We start from the raw sequence: 6,263 nt of genomic DNA, 5'->3' as shown, positions 1-6,263 counted from the left end.
TAATTAATACTGTTGCTCATAAATTCTCACAGAAGCGACTCAGCAATCAAGTAAGTGCTGTAAATGTAGAGTGAGCAGTCTTTCTATAATTCATATCTGACAAAGCAGGTTAAAATATTTTAAGTGAAATTTGAACTGAGGAACTATTGCACAGTACATATTAAAACGTGTAAAAAACGCAGTCCCACAAGAATACTCTTACGATCAGACTGCAAAGTTTTGTGATATGTTTATTTTCAGCAGGAGAACACAGGAAATTCCACATCCAAGCAAAAAAAAAAAAAAGGCATATTTAAAATAGAAATTTTGCATCCTAAAATTATAACTAAATCTGGTACTCGCATGCATTCTTCGAGATCCTGCTATTATTTTTAAGAGCCTTATGTAAAACTCACAAGTATAACATTAACAGACCTGGGACTACTCAAAACTTGTAGCACTGAAGATCAGGAAACATTTGCTGCTGATGTATCAATCACATACTCATGAAAGCTCAATCGAAGCATGTCTTGGACTACACAGATTGTTTTGGTGCGGTTTTATTTTTAGTTCCCATTTGAAGCCCTATTTGAAACAGAGCCTAAGGAAGGACACGTCATTGTACAACCTTCACTAAAGAAATATCCACATCAGAGACAAAATTGTAATTGAACTCCTTTCTAGTAATCTATACAGAGGCAGAGGTCTAAAGGAAAACATAGATCAAACGACTTGGAAGTGGAAAATAACTACAGACATAAAATCAAAAGAGACTACAAAGTTAGGTGAACACAGAAGTGTAATAAAACCCTGTTATGAATATATGCTTTATGGATAAAATAATGACCTAGGGTATCCAATGTCAATGCTTGAATTTTTAATATTTTTTTTTAATAAGACTAAGATTACAGTGTTTTCCTAGGTCATCCACCCTTCCCTACTCTCATGCTCGGGATGTTGTATGGATTAAAATACTATCTGCCACATGCACCAAAAATGTTCTTAAGTTTTCTCAGTTTTGAAGTGCAGCACAAGAAGGTGGGTTCTTATGTAAAAATCACATCTTATAGATTAGGTTTAGAGACACAGCTTCTTGACCGTTCGTATGGAAAGCATCGGAGTTCTCAGTGCTGCAGCTGAACCAGGTATGACAACATATAGGAGTACCTCCTGGTAGGCAATGAAACCCCCTCAAGATCTAGGTTGGCTTAGTATGAAAATTTGATATTGAGAGGGGTGGAGATAGGTTGCAATGGTTCAGGGCCTATCCTTATATTCAGGTGAGGTGGTGATACAGGACAAGAGTGGGGAAGAAGACTAATGATAGACATCACTCCCACCCTGTCAAACACAGCCCATGGGCCACTGAGGTGAGCTTAATTTTAGGCTGAAAGTCTAACTCTCTGAAAGGTTTACAGACTTGTTAAGACCACAAGTGGCTGGCCAGCAGTGAACAATGGATGGGAGTTTCCCCTGACTAGCTTGACCACCTCTGCATTAGACTTCTGCTCTCCAGAGAGCCAGCGTGCTGCAGCTATAGCAAGCACTAGGGCCCACAGCCAGCTATTACTTCCACTAATGACATTTTTAGAGGGTGAAGACCTCATTGAATCCATTGACGTTGACCCATGGGGCTACGTTTTCTCTGTGCTGCTCACTGAATTAGGCAGGCAACTGCTATTAATGAAAACAGGAGAACTGTATATCCAGTTCCTAGCTCACAGGGCTGCTTACATACCCCATAATTTGAGAGAATTGTATCTTAAAGGCTACGCTGTGATAGAGAAATCACTCATGATGAAACAATGTTTAAGTGGTGGAAAAAAACCTTGGTTCTAATGTTAAATGAATTTCTCCAACACAGACTTTCAAACAAGGATTACAGGATGAACATTTCACACTTCAGGATACCTAATTTAAAATAACAGCTTATATCTTAGGCATTCTACCTTACTGAAATGATCAAGCCCTCTCTGTGAAGTGCCTGTCCCAGTTCATTTTGTCTGGAATGTGCTGCCCTGCTTAATCAAAATAAAACCTAAGACACCTACATTTACTTTTTTAGTGACTATAATGATTTTGAGTGGAATTTTTATGCTGCTTTTTGCAAGAAGAGGTGGCACCCATAAAAATACAAGTGACCTACCACCAGTGCCATTACTTTAATTGACATCTGTGAGCATACTTTCTTAGGTTGCATCAAGACAGACGAGGGCCCTTTGTGCCCTTCTGACAGTGATGGCAATCATTAAAGATTTACCAGGGTCATTAAAGTGAGAAATAGCAGTAATGCAGAGCTGAATACCACCATCCCGTGTGGATTCGACTGAAGTGCTAAGACAGAAAGCACAGAATTAGCCAAGATCTTGCACTGTTGGATAACCTTATCATAAAAAAAAAAAAGAAAATTAAAAAAAAAAATCACCAAATTGTCTAAAACACATTAAAGTAACACATTTCACTTATATGGGAGCTATTGCCAGTAGAGGCTTCCCTTTACATGAAAGCACTACTCACGCTTTCACATGGTACCAGCTACAAGGAGAGCTGGTGGGGAGACCCAGGGTCAGTGCATTAGTGTTTCTGTAGGATTCTCCCGGGACACTGCAGCAAATACAGCAGGAGGCAGCTTGTGGGCTACCCCCTCATAGTGCTGCACCCCCAGCACTAAGTGAGGACATGTAAAGAGAGACCTTGATGTGGGACCACTGGAGAAGCCCTGAGGAGAACCCGCTTCATGTTTACCAACTGCACACACGATCGGCCGCGGCGGTGTGGAGGATGTGTATAACAACCTGTTCTTGCCCTTCTGGGGAATCCTTGTAGAGAAACCAGCACAGTCCTGGCAGCACACTGATTTCAAGGAGAGAGGAATTACTACGAGTCAGTAGGTTGTTACCTTACAGCCCAGCCAAACCTGTTACCTCTTTCCACAGTACCCGTCTTCCTCTTAATGCTCTTTTCTCTGAGCATGAGCGAGATCTTTTGTCCATTACTGAATGTTCAAATCCAATGTTAAAGCAACATCCCACCATATCATTTAAATGCAGTCCTTATGTGTAGGCACTGCAACTATTTTTAGCAAAGACCAAAGGACACCAAGATGCAAAGAAACAGAGAGCTGCAGGTTTAATAAGGTTAAACATGTTTAACTACAAGCCTGATGATTCATAAAACACACGCTTTTCCGGAGCAGATATATGTAAATTATTTTAAGGTAAAAAAAAAAAACAACTATTTTTAAATCATTATCACACGTGTGTTCAGTTATTATAGTACCTTGTGAACCGACATCACAAAAAAACCTTGGAGAAAAGGTACAGGGGGGTTCTAACCTTGCTTTGATTATCCTGTTCATTATATCAACTGGAACAGGAAAGCGATCTCCTATGGGTATCAGTCACCACACTTGTTTTAATCCACCCCCTTTGATTTCCCAAGTAGCTCAGATTAAAGGTAGACCTTCTTTTCCATCTGATGTGATGCCTCGCTGCAGAGCTCTGAGAAGAAGCAAGAAACACAAAGCCCATTGTCTGCCAGGGCTGTGCTAACCAGCTGACCCACATCCCGGGTACAGTGCCAGCCTGTTCAGTGGTAGAAAACAAAGCTTCCTATCAGTCACCTGAAAAATGAAACAACTGACAGCACTGGGGGGCCGAAATAGACGCGGGTTAAAAACGAACACTGTGAGAGCTGCTCTGGCCGTGCAAACACACAGATGCACACATATATATTTGCAAAGAAGCAAATAATACGCAACAGTTGTGAGCCAATTGCATGCAAGTACTCTCTCTACTGCATTACGGACATTGGTCTTGTTGAATCTGTGGGACTCCGACGCTCAAGTCCCTTTCAAGATCACTTTTACCAGTCTTGCATATCCCAGTGAGAAAAAACAATACTTCATGCTCCTGTTGGCTCACACGTGATACATTGGTCCTTCAGAGTCAGACATAATTATCGCATGGTGCACAACGGTGAACATGTTTTAAACATATGTTTTACATGGTACAATCAATCACGATGCACCTAAGAATGCTAATAGTTGGTATACAGTAACAATACACCCTCAAGCTTGTGCAGTAGTGAGATAATGTGTTTCCCAGGTCATTGGAGGCACTAATTTCACCTTCTGCTTCATGATATTTCCAAGGAGCCTGTTATCTCAAGGTAACACATGTCTGCTGGTACCTGACTGTTTAATTATTGTACACAAAATTCCAAATCAGAATAACTGTCACCTCAAGACACCGCTTTTCACTGCAGGGTCTTCCCAAAGTAAGTGAGGAAATGCAAGTTATGCAGCAAATAGAATGACCTTGGTAGAGATTTCTTCCCCAAAATGATGGCATCTCACAACATTCAAGCACGACCTGAAGGAGAAAATAATACAAATGCTGTTAATTACATTTCCGGTACAAAAATGCACAATGGTTTGCAGTTTGTTTTTCATGTGGAATTTCTTTATGCAAAAGGTGTTTTGTTGGAAGCACGCACACCAGGATCCCTCAAAATATTTTCCTGAGGCCATTTCTTAGCAGCAGTGGATGTTTTAGTCTTTCTTAGTGACAGCCTTCTACTTTATGTAAACACACACACACACACTGTTTGGAGCAAGGCTTTTACATTTGGGATGGATGGGTTACACAGTCTCCAACTCAGTGGAATACTTACATGAGGTGGAGCAGCCGAACCAGGAGTGGGAAGGACCCTCTCCTGTGTGAGGTGGAAGCACTGAGTAGAGGGTACTAAGCTTAAGGGTATGGGTGACCCAGTCCCAAGTCTCCAATAGGAGCAGCACACACAGACTAGAGTTTGCACCTGAAACTTCTCTCTGTGGCTTGAACATTTGAAATACCGAGCATCTGCAGCAGAGGTCTTGCTACATAGAGCTAATGGGTTTTACTTTTCTTTCAGGAGAAACCCGATCTCAGAGTTGGGATGCATTTTCTCATACAGCTCAGCCTCATAACCAAAACCATTCCCTACAAGCAATGGGATCTCTGATCAGTTGCCATTTTCTGTCACTCTATATCCCTGAAAAAGAAGCAAAGACTGATCCCTTACATATTCACAGGCTTCCAAGTAACTTAAAAAAAAAAACCTATCAGTCATATCTGATTTTCATTGTTATTTTTTAAACACTCAAATATTTTGATGGTAGAAACACTTAAGTATCCAGGCATATTTATTTACTATAAATAAGGAACTTTGGGGCAAATGAGGAATTTAGGGAAACATAAGGTTTCATGTGATCTCTGTGCTGTTCTGAACTATGGCTGCACCACCAGTTCTATTCTGACTCCTAGAGCAATTGGCCTTGACTTGTCATGGGATTAAAATCCGCCACTCAAATCACTTGCTATCTGGGATGGCAATTCATCATCCAAGTTACTTGATACACAACATACCAGACAATATCTTACCACAAATCACTAACAAGAAGATGTGGAATAATACAAAAAACAGAGCATTAAAGGATCAATAAAGGTGATTAAGTGCAGTCGCCCACCCAACAGTAGGATCATTAATACCTAAACCCAATCCTGAGAGACGTCTGCACAATCCATTCTTTTACATAACTGAAACTGCCTTAGCATAAATGGCTTGAGACACATAAGCCCTACGAATGGAGTATTTATGAACACATGCAACTTGAATTCTGGTTTTGTTCCTACTTGAACATTATCTTTCAAGACATCTAAAGCAATCAGGACTTCTCTAAGAATTGCTTTTCTGTTTAATCATTCATTGGTTTGTTGTTGGCCTTTACATATGTAACTAGAAGGCATTTTATGAGGATACCAAGCTCTACAAACTCAAACTGGAATTTATCTACATTAGCTATTAAATCAACATAAAAGAGATAGATTTTCTTCTGGAAATGAATGCTTCTGAGGTCCTCACATCTATGCTACAGGTGTTTCGCTCTGGCCTATGGTCAGTCAGATCACCTAACTGAACATCCCCACTATGCTCATGGTTCAGTTAGCTCAAAAGAAAGTTATCGGTTCAGTCACGTTCTCCTCTCCAGCAAAAACCTGGAACAGTTTATTTTCCCTTTAAAGGAATCTAGTTTGCATGCACTAAAACTGCAGTGAACCACCTTGAGATACATAGAGATGATCAAGGTGCGGACTGTGAGCCCCTGTTCATACTAGAACTGCACTGCTCCTCCATCCTCAAGGGCAGGAGTGCCTTCACCCTGCGTTTGCCACCAGCAGTCTTTCTGTCACGCTGGGGAGCAAGCAGAAAAATGCTGAAAGTATCAAATACCACAATGA

At 40.7% G+C, this 6,263-nt stretch overlaps 1 long non-coding RNA gene across 1 annotated transcript in view; it reads right to left on the bottom strand.

Moving 5' to 3' along the window:
- Window positions 1-256: 256 nt before the first annotated feature.
- The window catches only part of LOC134166383 (uncharacterized), a 128,883-nt gene continuing 122,876 nt past the window's right edge, over window positions 257-6,263 (bottom strand). The window contains exon 3 of the long non-coding RNA XR_009965847.1: window positions 257-4,352. This is a non-coding gene — a long non-coding RNA (uncharacterized LOC134166383). The remainder of the gene's footprint in view (window positions 4,353-6,263) is intronic.

Source organism: Pezoporus occidentalis, unplaced genomic scaffold (assembly GCF_034315485.1).
Source record: "Pezoporus occidentalis ecotype Australia unplaced genomic scaffold, CSIRO_AGI_Poc_V1 ctg26, whole genome shotgun sequence".
NCBI classification, from domain to species: domain Eukaryota; kingdom Metazoa; phylum Chordata; class Aves; order Psittaciformes; family Psittacidae; genus Pezoporus; species Pezoporus occidentalis.
This window is presented reverse-complemented; position numbering and strand designations above follow the sequence as displayed.